The following is a 17263-nucleotide window of genomic DNA, read 5'->3' as shown; positions in this document are numbered from 1 at the left end:
CTTTGCACTGGAATTGATTTTGCTTTGGGTTTGATACACAAAGTGGCTTTTTTCTTGTGAACAGAAATGTGTTTAGTAGTTTCAGGTACTTAACGTTTTCTCTGGATAATATGTATGCAAAAAAAGGAATTTTGTTCTGATTAAAATGTTCTCCATGAAGCATTTTGCAACACTGGAGGAAGATGTATTATATGTAAAGGGAAGAGCTAAATATGGAAAACAGCTGTTTGCAACACAACATTTTGATTTTCATCTCAAGAAGTAGGAACCTCACAAGCCAGAAGTTACAGTAAATAAACTGGCAAGAATTACCTGGGAAATGCAGTCTTCTTTCAGCTGCTGGTTGCTCACAAGGCCTGCAGTAGCGTGCAAGTGGAAATCAAGGGTGTTTTTATTTTGTCATGCAGGAAGCTCATCAGGATCACACTGTACTATCCTGCTGCCTCCTTGCCACTTGCAATCACCTGCAAAACCAAAACATGTGCTCAAGCCAAATAAATCTTTAATAGCTGGAGTCAGAGATGTCATCTCAGTGTGCAGATAATTAGGTCTGGCTCTCCCCAAAACCAGTGCTAGGAAACTGCAAAGCAGGGTGTAAGTCAGTCCTGGAGTTCTGTGAAACAAATGTGTTGCTCTGCAACCTCAACAGCAACATCCTTGTCAAAATAGCCCGTGGCAAAAATTTCAAAAAAACTTAAACCAACTACCACAGAAAGCTGCCTTTGGCAGGAGGCTTTTGATTTCATGTGTTTAAAGGGGCATTATACTCCATGGAACAGAAAGATGTAACACCTGCCAGAAGAAAGCATCTTTGTTCCATCCTCACAGATTCCAGACATTAGCACAAATTCATCAAAGCATGCATCTTAGTAAGACAATTTCATCAGCACTGAAGGGGCTGTATTTGAATAAATAAAAATAAGTTTGTTTGAATTTTTTTCTCAGGAGCAGAAGGGTCTAAATTTCATCAAGAAAATCTTAAATGTTTTTTCCTTTTCATATATTCTTGTAGATTTGAATTTCTTCTGAAAAAAAGGGTGGTGTGATGCTTTGTTAAGCAGCAGAGATGACATTTTTCTTGCAGGGAGGAAGCAAAGCTAAGATCCTTAAAGAGGTACATAAAAATGGTGTTTGCTGTCTTTGATGAAGATAAATCTCATCCAATGGGAATGAAGATCTTAAGAGCAAAGATGAATGTATATTTGTGCATGTAGCACCAATATTACCAGTTTCAAAGTTCTGTAAAAATATTAATTAGCATCATTTAAAAGTTAAAAATAACCCTAGCAAGAACTGGAAAGGAAAAAATTTAAAGAAGCTATACTGGCTTACACCAAGAATTGGCTCACAACTTTCTATACAAAGCCAAGAGTTTATCCTGAATTAAATGCCAACTTGGAAAATAATGTATTTTTTCAATTTCATAACAAAATTACTTCCTTTCTTTCAGTTATTGACTGACAACTTTTATTAAAAAAAGAAACCTTATGCAAGGCACAATAGTTTATTTATTAGAGTAGTTATCTTGTACTGCAAATAGTGACAATATTTTTCCTGCTCCTCTTCACATGAGGATCGAGTCCTTTGCCTTTTTGTACCCCCTAAAATCTACATTATTCCCAGGGGTTTTCAAAAGAAGATTCATATCACTGAGTTTAAAAGGGAGTGTGCCCTCTTCTCACTGGAGTATACATCAGGCTGACTTCCAAATTAATCTTCTATGAAATATAACACACTGTAGCATCACACGTACAATATAGAACACCAGGATGGCAAGTGAAATGTAGAATTAATGTCATAATTGGGGAATATAAATGAAGTCACTAGGGAGTGATTATTTAGGTAGGTGTTCTGTAACTATCTACATCTCTTTATTACACGGTTATAAAGTACAAACTCTGAAGGACTCTAAAGCTTTTTAGAAAACCAATTTGTGTAAAGCAAGGTAGAAAAGCTTAAAAAAACCCTTGCTATTCAAAGCATGAATGCCCCCTCAACCTGGTATTTCTATTGAATTTATAGACTGTTCTTATGAATACATGTCGGTCACTGCCGCACGCTGCTAGGTTAAGGGTGCTCCCACCCATCGATCTCAGCACAATAAGGAGTAATCAGAGGCACTGAAAATCGATTTTTATGTGATGGAAATGTGCTGAATCAGAGCTTATTGTTACACCTGTGTGTTTCAGAAACGTTTATAAAACAGAGGGGGTGGGGGAGGGCTAAATCAAATGACATCCAATGCGTGTAGGATAAATGTCTTTAGAAGACATTGAAGGGTCATCAAAAAACTCTCTATGGAAAAAGGAGCCCTAAAAAAAACACCCACAAAAGCAGGAGTGGCAGAAAGACAGACAGAATCATGGAAGTGGAAACCTAATTTATAATTAAAGATTCTAAGAACACTCATAATAGAAGTGTAAACACCAATGATACCCTCTGCTGAATTAGTTTAGTGACATCTCCACAGAGAGGTGAGGAATTTGTAAAGCACGTGACAGATTCCTAGTTACAGGTATGAACCAAACATCACTCACTTTGACAAAACCAGATCACTGAAAAAAAAAGAGTTAACAAATGCAAAAACCTCCCCAACGTGTGTCTTGGTTTTATGTGACAACTAAGTTTTTCTTTTCCTTAAAGAATTTTGAAATTCACATACTTTTTAAGTTCTCTGGTTTTCAAATGTAAATGCACAAACAGTGTCTGATTCTTCAGTACTTTCAGTGTTTCTTTCCCTGAGCTGGCTTAGAGTATATAAATACTTTATGAGAACTTTATTTATATATTATATGTCTTCACTCAAAACAAAAAACATTAACTCTGAGATTGGCATAATAATTGGTTATCTGTAAGTTTAAAAGTCAGTTGAAAAGTCCATAAATAGATCGTAAAATACAATTTAAGTTAAAATGAAAAATTTAATTTTAAAAGTTGAAGGCAAGTATATTAAAAAAAGCAAGAAGCTCAGTTGCATCAAATAGTTAAGAAAGAAAAAATGTTGGCTTTCCTTCACACCAGAAAGACTAACACATACAGATACAGCAGGATTTAAAAAACATTATGGGTGACAGAGAAGATTAGTATTATTGTTCATATTGTTGTTATTGTGATTATATATTTGTAGGGGTATCACAATGACACTGTGTAAATTAAGTCCTATTAATTAGTTGCTGCATTTCACCCTCGAGATGGCATCATTTCAGAAATCAGTAACAAGGAAACTAATTAATGTCAGTTTAGCTCAGATGATAGGTTCTGTGCTCTGGATATCTCCCTGAGAGGGATTAGGTTTGGAACCTCCGAGTCATTCACAAAGGTCATCTATTTCCTTACATCTTAATGTTCATCCCTCAAGGTCAAGTTGCCATACAGATTTTCCTGACTGCTACTTACCCCAAACTAACAAACAGCCTTCAGCTTCCACCACAATTAGAAGTACCATAAATTCTGCACTCTAAGTGCTGCTCTTTGGATGAAGGAAAATGTGAAAGTCAACGAGGGAAGGCACCAAAGTGAGCAGGTGAGGTGCTGAGAAAGGGAGGGAAGGAAATTCAGAGGACTGCCATTTGGCCAGGAACGCAGACCCACGGTCTTCCTGCAGCAACCCCTTTTAATTTTGATGATTAGTGTAATACTTCATTTCTCTCACTCTATTATTAACGCCGAGGAAGACAAATAAAGCATTCTACCAGCACACTGCCTCGACTTTGGCTGCATTTCTTGTGAGTAATAAAACAGCAGAGTGGGCAAGAGAAATGTGAGAGATATCCTGAGCTCAGCAGCAGGAACCCAGCCCTGCAGCTCAGACTGACGGCGCACGCAGATGCTCTGAGGTCTCCCTAATCCAAACCCTGCTCCAGGCAGGTCAGCTAACCTGGTTCTTGCTGAAAGGAGTAGCCAAAATTTGCAAGCCAGCTGGAGCATGTCCTTCAGCTCAGGCTGTGTGCCTTTCCCTACTCCTTACTATGTCTTGAGAGGACGTGCTGCATGTTTTGTGAGATTACAAACCCCACAAAAGAAACTCACGCTATTAATTTCTTGGAGTGAATTAATGAACACAGCTCTATTGTGCTGCAAAAATAACTGAAAAGAGGTGGGTGTCGACGTTTTTGTCTCTTATAACATTATGAAATTAAGCCCCTTTGATTCCACACAGACAGCACCTTGGATGGTGAATACGACCCTGAGTAAAGGCAGGGTCTCTGTGGATTTGACCATGAAATTATTAAATGTAACAAGGAGTAACTGCTTTGGAGATCATTGCTCTCCTGTTCACTACAGAAGGAACCACCTGAGAAGAAATCCATGCAAGAGCCCAAGGGATGAATGCAGCCTGAAGAATCACTTCGAAGCCAGCCTTGAACTACTGCACACTGTTAGCAGGAACAAGGCAAACTCAGAATAAATCGTGGCATTATTCCCTCTTTTATCCTCCCCAGCAAAAAAACCACTGCCACGTTGTACTCCTGGGGCTGGCTGGTGAGATCTGAGCTGAAGCCCACGTTTCACAGTCAGCAGCTCTGGAAACTGCTCAGTGCCCAACAAACTCTGAGAGGAGAAAAAGAAGAAAATTTAAAAAAAAAAAAAAAGGAGGGACGATTTGTGCCCTAACAGGTTCCGTGGGGACTACTCTTGCTTGGTGGAGGTGAACACAACTCAGAAGAGGGACTTTGGGGCTTATCTGAGCAGCTGGAAGGCAGCGGTGGCCACAGCAGAAGGTTCTGGAAATGAGGGAGTGAGGAAAACCTCAGGCAGCCCCGCCCTGAGGCGGGAAGGGCACGGCTCAACCCTATTGGCTGGGGCTGGGTGAGCTTCAACCCCATTGGCTGGGGCTGGGCGGGGAGGCGGGCTCCCGCCTTAGCTCCTCTCCTCAGGCGCTGAGGGGCTCGTGGCCGCCTCCACCATTTCCCCATCCCCTCGGTGTCACTTTAACGGGGAGAACTGGGGCTGTTTTCACTCTGGTTTCACCATCCTCACGTTCAATGCCCTCTTCCCTTGGGAAGCCCCCTCTGGAGTTTTTAGAACAAGCGTCACCACACCTCGTGGGGGTCCCCCCGGCACCAGGGAGGGTCCCCCAGGCAGCGCCCGCTCCCTCCTGAGCTTTCCTGAGGTATCATAGAATCATAGAATAGGCTGGGGACCTCAGAGATCATCGAGTCCAACCCTTGAACAACTACTGCCACAGTCACTACACCATGGCACTGAGTGCCATATCGAGTCGCTTTTTAAATGTCTCCAGGGACGAAGAGTCCACCACCTCCCCAGGCAGCCCGTTCCAATATCTGATCACCCTTTCTGTGAAAAAATTCTTTCTAATGTCCAATCTGAACTTCCCCTGGCACAATTTAAGACCATGCCCTCTTGTCTTACTGAGAGTTGCCTGGGAAAAGAGCCCAACCCCCGCCTGGCTCCATCCTCCTTTCAGGGAGTTGTAGAGAGCGATGAGGTCTCCCCTGAGCCTCCTCTTCTTCAGGCTGAACAGCCCCAGCTCCCTCAGCCTCTCCTCATAGGATCTGTGTTCGAGTCCCTTCACCAGCTTGGTTGCCCTCCTTTGGACCTGTTCGAGGACCTCAATATCCTTCTTGAACTGAGGGGCCCAGAACTGAACACAGTACTCAAGGTGTGGCCTTACCAGGGCTGAGTACAGGGTACAGGGTACCTGAGTACAGGTAACTGTGCTCTGCCTGGGAGCCCAGCAAGACAATCACTGAAGCGTCAAAGGGCTTTGTAGGATGAAATCCTCTGTATTGATTTGTTCAGCAAGAACAGGGGTTTCGGCACCAATTTCCTGACCAGTTTTCAAAAGGACAGAGGAACCGACGGACTCTGAAGGCAGCAGGGGAAGGGCTGCTGTGCCTTTCAGGTTTCAGTCAGTTTTGCAAAATTTCCTTTTCAATTTGTTCCTTTGAAGGAGGAAGAAACGTTCTTCTCTTCCTTTCAGAAACAGCAGTTATCAAGTGGTTATAAATGTATTCATAATCCACTAATGAAAGGAAAAATAGAAATTTTGGGTTTTGCTGTTGCCTTCTAGAAATCAAAAGCGGAAAAAAATTACTTATTTTTGCCTCTTTACCTGGGAACATGTAGGACTAGACTCTGGTAATTATGTCGTAATTTACATAAGCCTTAATTATGCCAGTGTATCCATTCCTACAGCTGTACCCATGGAAAAGTCCCACATTTCCCCAATAAACCCCAGTGTGTGAGAAGCTGTTCATTAGATAACTTCTCCTTTTCTAGGCATTAAAATTTATCCTATTCAGAGGCCAGACCACACCTCCTCCTGGCACCTTCACTACTAAAATGGTGTGATCTTTATTCTTTGAACAGCTCCTTTTGCAAAGCATTGAATTTAACTTTGTCTAGCAACCTGAAGTGAAATACATTCTTATATTTTATTTTCAGGCTCATGTCCAGTCTCTTTCCTGACAGCATACAGGCTGAACTCCAGCATACTGCAGAGCATAAGTGGTTTGTATCACTGGGAACAACTAAAAACAATTAAGTAGTCTCTTGTATAGCTGTTTTCCTTCAAACATCAAGTTGGCTGGAATAATGCAGCATGTGGATATAAATTATTTAATATCTATATTAATCTGGTTTTGGTTTTTTTAAATTTTGTAGTGTTCTCTTCCCTCTCAACACCTCCTTTAAAAAAATAATAAAAAAAGCACACAACTACAAAAGAACAAGTACCTATCAGGACTATCAATAAGTAATGAAGCATTTGTAAACCCTTAGCAAATGAACAGGCAAGTGACACATTAATAAAACATTTGAAAAAAAGTCTGACAGCTAACAGCATTGTGAAGCAGAGGGTAAAACATCCAGGTACTACTTCAAAGAAGCATGTGTGAAAAGGGAAAAATCAGGACTGGGGAAGCTCTGGACCTTTGCTTTGTTCCTGTGTTGTGCAGGGAGGGGACTTGCCTGGGATCACAGCTGGGATCTCATCCCTTCAGAATCCTGCTAGGAATTCCTGCACCCCTCAGCTTCCTCACATGATTAATACACTCCCTAGCAGTGATGTTACACTGCTACAAAGCCTCTTTCATTGACATTATTTACTACTCAGAATTTACTGGACTAATATTATGAAGCTACTACTATTTCATTATTATTTCACCAAAATTACCAGGTTTTGTCACACACACACAAATCTTCACTTAGCTGCTTCTTCCAACCATGCCACAGTAAGTGTGTAAGACTGAAAGTGAAGCATGAGGAATGTTTGTGACTAATAAAAGGTCTGGATTGACATCTCCTTAAGTGTTATCCTACAAAATAATGGAGAGAGAGGGCCCTCCTCATCCCTTCCATTAAAAAAAAAAAAAAGGGACATTTCACTGCATCAGACTCTAAACAAAAAAATAACATTATGCAACAGTTCTCAAACAATGGCATTAAGATTTCGTCATACTAATTAATTTGTTTTACCTGTCTCAGCTCATACTGGACAAACACAAGAGTAATTTTAGTGAAGAATATTAAATGAGGATTTTTAAAAATAAATCACTGCATAGTGTGATGCTAACTGCAATGGATAGGAGTCAGTCAAAAACCCAACATCTGAACTCCTCCATTCCTGAGCTCAGAGAAACACTGAATGTTTAAAGCAGAAAACAGTGGCTTTTGAGTGGGAAGACACATCACAGTGGAATTATGAAGCTACATTACCAAACAAAAAGGCATCTTTTGGTAACTTTAAAAATAGATAACAATGATATTTAGCTGTAGTCTGCAGAGCAGGAGAAAAGTGCTCTGAGTTCCACCCCCACGTTCCTCTTCCAGCACAGGATTACCACTGCTCTTTCCTCTAAAAGGTCATCAGAAGCTCTCAGGGTGGTGGTGCTTCCATTACACACCAGTTACACTCTTTCCTTTTTTGCATTTCCATTTGCAAGTTATAGATTTCCTATACATTCCAATTACAGCCTCCCTCCCCCCCAGCCAAACACGTTGCTGGAGTAACAAAGGTTTAACAGAGCCACAGCAGAAATAATTATTTCTGTGCTAACGAGTGTCTTTTAGCAGGGGCATTAGATTGGAGTTTTACAGGGCAGACTTGGAAAGGAAAGAGGAAAGAAGGGAAGGGGAAAGGGAAGGGGAAGGGGAAGGGGAAGGGGAAGGGGAAGGGGAAGGGGAAGGGGAAGGGGAAGGGGAAGGGGAAGGGGAAGGGGAAGGGAAGTGTGGGCTGGGGAAAGGGGAAGAACTGACTGATCTCTTGTGCAGTTTTGATCAGAAGTCAGAAACCATGTTCAGCTGTCCGAGTGTCCTGGTTTGGGCCAGGATAAAGGTGATTTTTCTAAGTTTCTTGTAGATGGTTGAACTTGCTGGGGTTGACAGCAAGTTTCTCAAATGGAGTTTTCCATCCCATGTGCGTCATCCTCGGTATGGAGTTGGGGGATCAGGAGGACCAAGCCACACCCTTACCAGCTGATCGGCCTCACCTGAGATCATCAGCAGAAGTGCTGGGTACCACCCCCCCTTAACAGCTGATTGGTCTCACCTGTGGCACTATAAAAGACCAGCAGAAGCTCCTGGCTGCCTCCCTGGCTGGCTGCTTGTGGCCCTGCTTGCTGCCCTGCCTGGTTGCCTCCCCTGCTGCCCTGCCTGCTGCCCTGCCTGCTGCCCAGTTGCTTGCCTGCCTGCCTTCACCCGGCTTTGCGTGAGAACTGTTGGGGGAAAAGGGGGAAGGACTCTGATATTAATTTTCCTGTATATTTGTATATATATATATATATAGCATTTTTCTTTTTTTCTCCTATTTACCATTATTGTTTTCATTAAAGTTGATTGGTTTAGCCTCCAACCCATAAGTCTCTCTCCCTTATTCTCTCTCCTTTCTTATCAAGGAGGAGAGAGAGATTAATAGAGAGCATCTGTCACCCGGTTTAATCACCGGGCCAGTGTCAAACCGTGACACAGAGGTACCCAAAAGAAGAAAAGAATGGCAGAAGAGAAGAATCTCCCTTGCTCAGGAATGTTTGCACATTTTAAATGGCAGCTCGGAATGTTCTGCAGAAAACACTTGACTGAATCTTGTGTTATTATTTTTTTACTTCAGTTCTAATACAAAAAGACTGGTGAGAGGAATGTCCCAAGGATCCTGTCATTAGAGTCACTGCATCACAAACACAAATTTGTCATTTCAATAAAGAACAGATAGAGAGAGAGTATAAGAAATAGATAACAGTCAGTTCTGCTTTTTAAAGTACTTAAATCCATTTTTTATCCAGATTTTATCCTTTAACATCAAGCTGGGGGAAGGGCTTATGCAGATTCTGACAATTTTTTAACCATGTGGATTGAAGCCAAATTCCAAATTCTGATAAATGAATTGATTTAAGTAGCCAGTTAATAGCAGGTCAATGTTAATATGAAGTAACTTCAGCTCCACAAACTAATTGGAAGCAAACTTTTCCCTGCTTTATTGTAGTTACAGACCTTGCCAGCCTCTGTTATATTGCAGACCATAAGAATGAGAGGCAGTAATGACTTTTTTTCCTTTTTTTTTTTTTCATTCCCCCTTCACAGGTATCAAATGTCAGGAGGCTTTGGATGAGCATTTTAGTTCAGGTAAGGAGTGTGCTTTTGAAGTAAATTGCCTGATCATCCCTATTTCCTATGCTTGGGTTGACACGTGGAGTGGTCTCAGAGTGCCTAAACTAGATGGGTTACAAAAGCTTTCCTCTTGCACCTGGGAAGACTCAAGAAAAGCTGCAGTTCACAGACTGAGTAGAGCATTTTGATCCAGACAGCCTGACTTTTATCAGATAGGCCAGAGAATGTCATGAGACAGGTTCCCTGTAAACCAGGTTTCTTTTTGATGAACTGCCTCTGAGAGAGACATCCCCTTTCTATTTAAAGAATGGAGGTACCAATTAACCACACCATCTCTACATAAATTATTCAAGTGACTCATTATTCACTGTTAAAAAAAAAAAAAAATAAAAAAAAAAAAAGAAAGAAAGGCCATTGATTCCACATATTTCTGCAGGATTGGGAGGAAAGGAAGTTGCACCATCCTGCCTCTTCCAGCTGGGTAGATCCAGGGTGGTCTCAGAAATGTTCCCAAAGTTGAGTACATTTACCTTCCCTGGCACTGAGCAAACTACAGCCCCAAAACTGATTTTGTCTCCAGCACCACTGAAAAGTTTGATTCCCTCTCCAGGCAGTCTCTCAAACAACATATTTTACAATTAGCAGCTCTCCCTTTACATATTCAGAAAAGATCCCAAGCAAGTGAAAATCTCTGGTTTCATCTCCATCAATATTTCTGTCCCTGTCTGTCTCTTTAATTGCTATTGACTGCAGAAGGTATTTTTTTCATTGAGGCATGAGGTAAAGTGATATTGATTACAGCAAATTAACTTTTCTGAAGTCTGAGTCAATTGGAAAGGTGCAGAGAGGAAACTGCAAGAATGTTTACCTTGCAAAGAGTAAAATTCCTCTTTGGAAACTCTCTGCTTGAATAAAGGGCTGTGTGAAGTAAAACACTTTCACTGTTGAATGCAAAAAAGTCATCTGCTGTGACTTTGGACAGAATGAAAATCAGCTTCATTTGTTTGATGTATTGAAACAGAAGAGGAGGAAATGAGAACAAAGACAGATTTAACTTTTAATCCCTCACGTAAGGAGCTTTGGCCATGTAATTTTTTTATCACAACCGCCTGCTACATTCTGGGGAAATAATAGTAAGAAAACAAACAAATCCCTCTAAGCAATATACATCTGTTCATACATCTGGGACCTAGTGCCACGTCCAACTTTCCTGGTGATGGAAGACACAGAAAGCTGCAGGCACCTGCCACACCTCATGGGGGTGTAAGAAGCTTTCAGGATGCAGGGAATGCTGCTTCCCCTCCCAGCACACACAAGATGCACAATCACAGCCCTCCCCTCACAGCTGCACAAGAAATCTTCCTAATTTCAGCTTTTTGTAACCAAAAAACCCTCAGAATTCTTCTAATCAAAAGTAATAATAATTGAAATTAAGTGCTTTGTCCTGGTTTTGTGCACGTAGCTGTCAGTCTGGACCCAGACCTGGCCATGCTGTGGCTACACCCCAGGTTGCTGGGGAGGTGCCATCCATCTCACCTGCTGAGCTGCACTCAGGAAAGGCACTGAACTTCACTCTTTGCACATTTAATTAGCCTCATCTTTCTAGAACTGTGCCAATACACTCAATAAACACTCCTCACAGTTTTACCTTAATCCCCATGAAGCTATCTGCTTAAAATGGTGACTTAATTCATGGGTTTAAGTGCCCTCTGTTTTCCTCAGGCTGTTTTTATGATCACCTGTTTGCTCACTGAATAATCACTGCATGTAATTGCAGGATCTATAGCACAGGTGTAGGAATAGGGAAAAACCCATTTTCATTACAAAACCTACTTGTTCTACTAATGTAGTGTAAAACAATAATTCAGGCAATGAGATTACTGCATATAATTAATCCAATCCTTCTAATCCTATTGCACTGCCACACAGCACGTGCTGACATCCATCAAGACAGGAACAGGGGATGCTCTGAATTTCAGTTATCATCCAAGCTGCTCAGTTCAGGATCTCCCACAGTGCCCTAATAGACAAGAGCATAACAATAATCAACACAATTTTTTTCAGGTAAATTAAGTGCTAATCAGAACAGCTGCCCTCGAGTTTTTCCAGAGCTCTCCTTAAAATTATAATACACAAAGTCCTGGCAGAAGGACTGACTTGAATAACTTCTCAATTTTCTAATTCTTAAGTAGCAAATAAATATAATATTAGGAGAGCAGATCCATTTATTATCTTTCTTCTGAGTTCATTTTTTATTTTTCCAGGTACCAGACAGGCAGCTGTACAGCAGGAGAACCAGAATCTGAGTTCTGCCTGCCTGGTAATGCAAATATGGAGAGCTAAAATCACACATGCATTCCAAGCCTTATAAAGTGCAAAGGGCTAATGCACTTCTAAAAAGAAATCAGTATTTCTTAGGGCTTGCCAGCTTCCCCTCCCATCTGACATTCCCTTGGCACATCTTTTTTTCACACAAAGGGAAATCTTCAAACTCTTCCCTGCTCCTTTCCTCAAATGTATGGGGAGGAAAACCAACAAGAAAAAGGGGGCAACCTCCCCTTTATTTTACAAGTGATGATAATGGGAACCACTCTCCCCAGCTCCACGTTTAACTGACTTATTAAGAATCAAATAAGTTCCTTTCCCTGACAGATTACAGCCCACCTTGATCAGGCTCCTGTATTTACATTCAATAGCACATTCTCCTTCCAGAGGCTCTGTGGAGATTTGCTTTTTTTTTTTTTTTTTTTTTTTTTTTTGATGGAAACATCAATAGCTTCCACCTCTCTCTGGACTCATTTAGTCTGTTTACAAAACACTATCAAATGTCGGTATCTCATCTGTGATTCATTTCCTGACATTTAATTATTGCTCAGTAAATGGCTCCTCCAAAGGAAAGCAGAAGTGGAACGGGATTTTTAAAATACTGGTGATAATTCCTCTCCACTTAATATTATGAAACTCCACGGTGCTATTAAAGAAAACCTACCCAGCAAATACTATAAATGTGTACCTTAAATCTTTGCTGCAGCTAAAAAGATGAAGGAGTCATAAGGAATCTTAAGAGTCCATTTACACAGAATGTACTAATTGTACAAATATATTTTATAATGTCTTTCATCCAAGTGGATCTCACTGGGCTTGAGAATGATGCCTTCCTTTCACCAATCTTCACTCCTTATGGACTTTGAAACCATTGCAGAATGTGAGTGACAAATAAGACATTTTCAGATAAATATAAGCCCTTAAAAGAAAACCAGGCAATGCCTGTTTCCTTTATTGCTTTCCTAAAGTGGAAAATGCAGAATTCTATTTTGGTCTTTGCTGTGTGCTTATTTTGCATGAAGAAAACACAGTGACTCATCAGTTTGGGCATAAATGGCAGAGTTATCATCCCAAGCTGTAATACAGGTGGAGAGCAATACACTCTCCTTGCAGACATTATAAAATTATTCTGTAGGAAGAGAGTAGAATGACATCCTGATTTGGAAAGAGGGAAAATGAAAGGATCTGTGGCAGGAGCAGCTGTTATTATTGGTACCACTAACTCACGTGAAAATTGTGATGGAATTTTCAATGAGGAGAAAAGAAGTCAGTTTGAGGGAACATCATTTTTTCATAAAGGCACAGAAATTCACACTGGATATAAATAATAATGAAAACTTAATGTTTAGCACTTAAGATTCTTTCAAAAGTGCATTGTTGTTTTTCTTAGTTTTCTACATTCCATGTAAGTGCTGCTGGTTTTCTTGTAAACACAAAGTAGAAAAATTGTGCAAGGATGAAAGTGTTGATTCAGCACGAACTATTTTTGCACTTCAGAAACTGCATAATATGGAAGGATAAGGAAAACACTGACCAATTTTTATTGTTAATTGTGATAGGCTAGAGGACATCCAAAGCTGCAAAGTTTATCTGCCTATCTACAGCCTCAGGATGTCACCTTATTGAAAAAAAAAAACCCTCCAACCACCATCCTAGTAAAGGACATGGCAATGGAAAGATACCAAACGTGAGTTGCTCTTTGAAAATCAAAGTATTGGGTATTTTGTTCCCTTCTGTCCTTTCTGCATTCAGTGAGGGCTGCAGACCAAGCATAAAGTCTGGCCTGCAGGGCATAATTATACAAAGAAAATCAAACATTAGGAAGGGCCTTTGCAGGGTTTTCTTTATTTGACTATCATTAGGTGAAGTGAGAGTGAAGGATGTAAATAACTCGACTAATGCATAATCACTATGAAAATTCAGTGCTGGAAGGAAAATTCCTTTAAATGTGTTTCAGCATTTTGTCAAATTACGGTTTTGAGTCCAATATTAGGGTTTTCAATTACTCCTAGAAGGGCAGAGCAACAAGAGAGCTTGTAAACATGCAGAGCACAGCAGCAGTGTGTGAACAGCTGCAGGGACTCAGTGGGTCCCAGCCAGCCTCAGCTGAATTCTCTCACTACAGGCAAACTTCAATCACTCCTCCAAGTTTTTTCTTCCAAATATTTCACTTATAGTATTTGCTCTTGTGTGATACCTTTCATCTAGGATCTTCGAGTGCTTTGCAGGCATTAATTAACTAAGCCTCACCCTGCACCTGGGAATCAGCAAAGCTTTTATAATCATTTCACGGAGAGGTTCAACAGTTTGTACAAAGTCACACAAACTCAGCTCAGCCCTGGCTCCCTGGTCATTAGCACTCAGTGGATGCTCTGAGAGAAGAACCCAGAGGTATTATTTTTATTTGGATGAGTTGGGGCTGTCTCCAGAACAGCACAGTGCATAATACAGAGCTCATGCCAGCCATCTACTTTCCAGGGCAGCTTCATGCCACTTGCAAGCTGACTGACAGCCCTTGATCCAGCAGAAAGAACTTTGGGAACAGAGGGAAGTGCCTTCCCCCGTGCAGTAGGAGGTTCCTAACCCATGTGCACAGCAAATAAAAGGTCTCCTTTCATTTTCCTCTACTGAGCTTTGCAAAGTGAGGAGTCAGAAAACAGAAATGTAACATCCAGGCTGGATCCACAGCCCCTGAAGTCCAGGGAAACATTGATTTTGAAAGACACAGCACAGTTAAGCATCTTGCTGAAGCAGAATTTTTTTTCTGTGTCTCTTATGTTGTTTCTAGAAAAGCATAACTTGGAAACAGGAGTGACAGTATCATCCTGACATAAAACAAAAGCAAATCATTTGGCTTCGTTGCCTTCCCAGGTCACAGAGAAACAGAGGTGCCTGGCTTGAGAGAGGCTGAGCTCAGCTTAAGCACCAGTGAGAGTGCTCAAACTGCAAGGGACAGTACAAACTCTGTTAATTCCTATTTCCAAGCAAGAACATGAGTTTATAAAGCCTTATACTATCAGAATTTCCCCCCTGCAAGTCAGTGTCTATCCATAACTTTGCAGTGTGACTCCAAATATATGAACAATTTCCAAGTGATCTGCTGGAATTAGTGCAACATGTTGTACATGCAAATGTGCCTTTCAAAGGTTTACTTTTTGCTTTAATCACCATCACTAAAAGGAGCCAGTGTTTCCCTTTCATCTGGCAGCAAATTAATTATAAAAAGCTATATGGTAATGTTAATATTGTCTTAGTGTAGATCAATGGGTTTATTGCCTTTGATTCTAATATTACACAGTTGACAAAACCTAGAGATTTATACATACATTTCTGTGGGGTAAATTTATGTAAAGATTTACACAGAAATGTTTTCTCTTTTAACTTGTTGACTCAGTTTAAAGTTCAAAAGTACCCAGACACACACCCTGTGTGTGTGCCCTCCTGTCCAGTGGGTTTTGTCCTCACACCTTGACTCTACCTCCCCTGCATCCCACTGCTCCCATGCTCTCTCTGAGCACACACTTACTTCAAACAACATCTGTTGTTCTTTAGCTTAATCCTTTTTATTTCAGGGGGGTGGGAGGGGCGGGGTGATATCAGAAATAATGAAATCTTTTATTGTTACCTTCTTGTAATGCAGATTTAATGAGCTTTCTCTTGCTCAACAGGGTAATAGCAAAGCTGGGCTGTGGACTGTGCAGCTCCTGATCTCGACGTGGGAGCTATTTCCTTTGATAAGACTGTTAGAAAGGCCTTGATTTGGTAGTGACAGTTTTGATGTTAAAGCTCTGTAATGCTGTGTTTGTACATGTCTCATGAAAGCCATTTTGCAGCAATAAAGGCAAACCACTGTATTCAGGGCACTCTAATTACTCATCTGTATGCTGGATAGGGCCTTGTGAACTAAGGCCCCCTCCCCTTCTTCTTTTAATTATTATTTTGTTCTTAACAAGATAGAGACTAAATTGAATGCTCCAGATCAAGGCTGAGAAAATAACTGTTTTAGTGTTCCTTGAGCCATGGCTATAGTAATACATGATTATGGGAGTGTTTCATCTGCTGTAGTGAGGGAAATCAACAGAGGAATAAATGTTTTCACCTTCCTTAGGGAAGCATGTGTCCATTTCATGGCTTTTGCATCACTTTCCCAATCATCACTTCTTAAATAGCAAGCAGAAAAGATACTATGAACAATTACAAAAATTATCTCCTCTCAGACTGTTGTGCTCCCCACTGCTCCTGTCTGAGCTTGGATTTCCATACCCCACTGCCACCTTTTCACTCCATGCAGATTTTCCCCCAGTCCTGGTGGCCTCGTGTCAGTTCTGTCTCAGGCACTGTATAAACATGAGCTGAAAAAATTATCCTTGAGCTGAAGAGCTGGCAGACTAAATACAGGATGAAAGACCCTCTCTGGATGCAGAGCATAATTGAGGGTAACGAAAGATCAGAATCAGATGGCTGTGTTTAGAAGCAGCAGTCCTAACATACAGGTAATCTAAATTGCAATGAAACTCTTCTGGAGATGGTACAAGAGAGGGAATTCTTGTGTGGGATGCAAAGGTGAGAGTGTGAGCTGAAAGTCTTTGGTTTTGCAGACTGCTTGAGAGAGGTCTCTTCATACAGCATTGTTGTGGGAGGAGGAAAAAAGTATTCCTAAGAAAATGTGGCCGTGTTACAGCACGAGCTTGGAAAAGAGAAGATAAGAAAGGCTGTGAATGGTAGCTATTTCAGCACCAAATTATAGACATCCATTTGATTCCAGTCTGTTTCTAGTTTTCACTCCTAACAATATTGACATGACTCCTGCTCTGCCAGCTCTGCCCACATCCTCTTCTTTTCACCTGAAAAAATTCATCTCTTTGATTTTCTCTGCTAATGAATTTGCAATATTTGAGACTTGCCAGGTCTGTAAATGATCTGCAATAACTCATCTACTGCATTCATCTCAGCCATGGCTGTACTGGCTCTGCTCTCCCAGCAGGATTCTGGTACAGAGCTCTTCCTAAAAACTAACCAAGAACTTGGGGTAGTTCTTGGGCATCCCACTGCTCTTCCTTCCCTCCTGAGATGGATCAGTTTAAGGTGAACACAACTCCTCAAGCTACCAGAGGATGGTTATTTACTGCTCAGTCATCATAAAAGTGTGCCCAGAGACCATGGTAATGAATGCAGCAATAGAAACTTTAGAACTTCTTGTTCTTAGTATGTTCCCTCAGCTATTGAGCTGCTACCAACACCCCAGAATAGACAAAAGTTTGAGTACTGTAAATATTGTAATGCTTCTGCTGTTACACACACAGTACAGGTCTTGACAATCTGTTCTCTGGATCATCATTTTACCATCTATTTAAAACTGAAGAGGTACCAG

At 41.0% G+C, this 17263-nt stretch overlaps 3 long non-coding RNA genes across 4 annotated transcripts in view; 2 read left to right on the top strand and 1 right to left on the bottom strand.

Moving 5' to 3' along the window:
- LOC139788885 (uncharacterized) overlaps window positions 1–542 on the bottom strand; it is a 43417-nt gene extending 42875 nt beyond the window's left edge. For both annotated transcript variants that reach the window (XR_011722971.1, XR_011722972.1), the window contains exon 1: window positions 313–542. This is a non-coding gene — a long non-coding RNA (uncharacterized lncRNA). The remainder of the gene's footprint in view (window positions 1–312) is intronic.
- Window positions 543–5059: 4517 nt separating this feature from the next.
- On the top strand, window positions 5060–8274 carry LOC139788890 (uncharacterized). Its single transcript, XR_011722976.1, has 3 exons — window positions 5060–5113; window positions 6409–6474; window positions 8236–8274. It is a non-coding gene; the product is annotated as an uncharacterized lncRNA (long non-coding RNA).
- Window positions 8275–9529: 1255 nt separating this feature from the next.
- On the top strand, window positions 9530–15746 carry LOC139788929 (uncharacterized). Its single transcript, XR_011722984.1, has 3 exons — window positions 9530–9582; window positions 13452–13579; window positions 15561–15746. It is a non-coding gene; the product is annotated as an uncharacterized lncRNA (long non-coding RNA).
- The last annotated feature ends 1517 nt before the right edge of the window (window positions 15747–17263 follow it).

The sequence above is a fragment of the Heliangelus exortis genome, chromosome 30 (assembly GCF_036169615.1).
Source record: "Heliangelus exortis chromosome 30, bHelExo1.hap1, whole genome shotgun sequence".
NCBI lineage: Eukaryota > Metazoa > Chordata > Aves > Apodiformes > Trochilidae > Heliangelus > Heliangelus exortis.
This window is presented reverse-complemented; position numbering and strand designations above follow the sequence as displayed.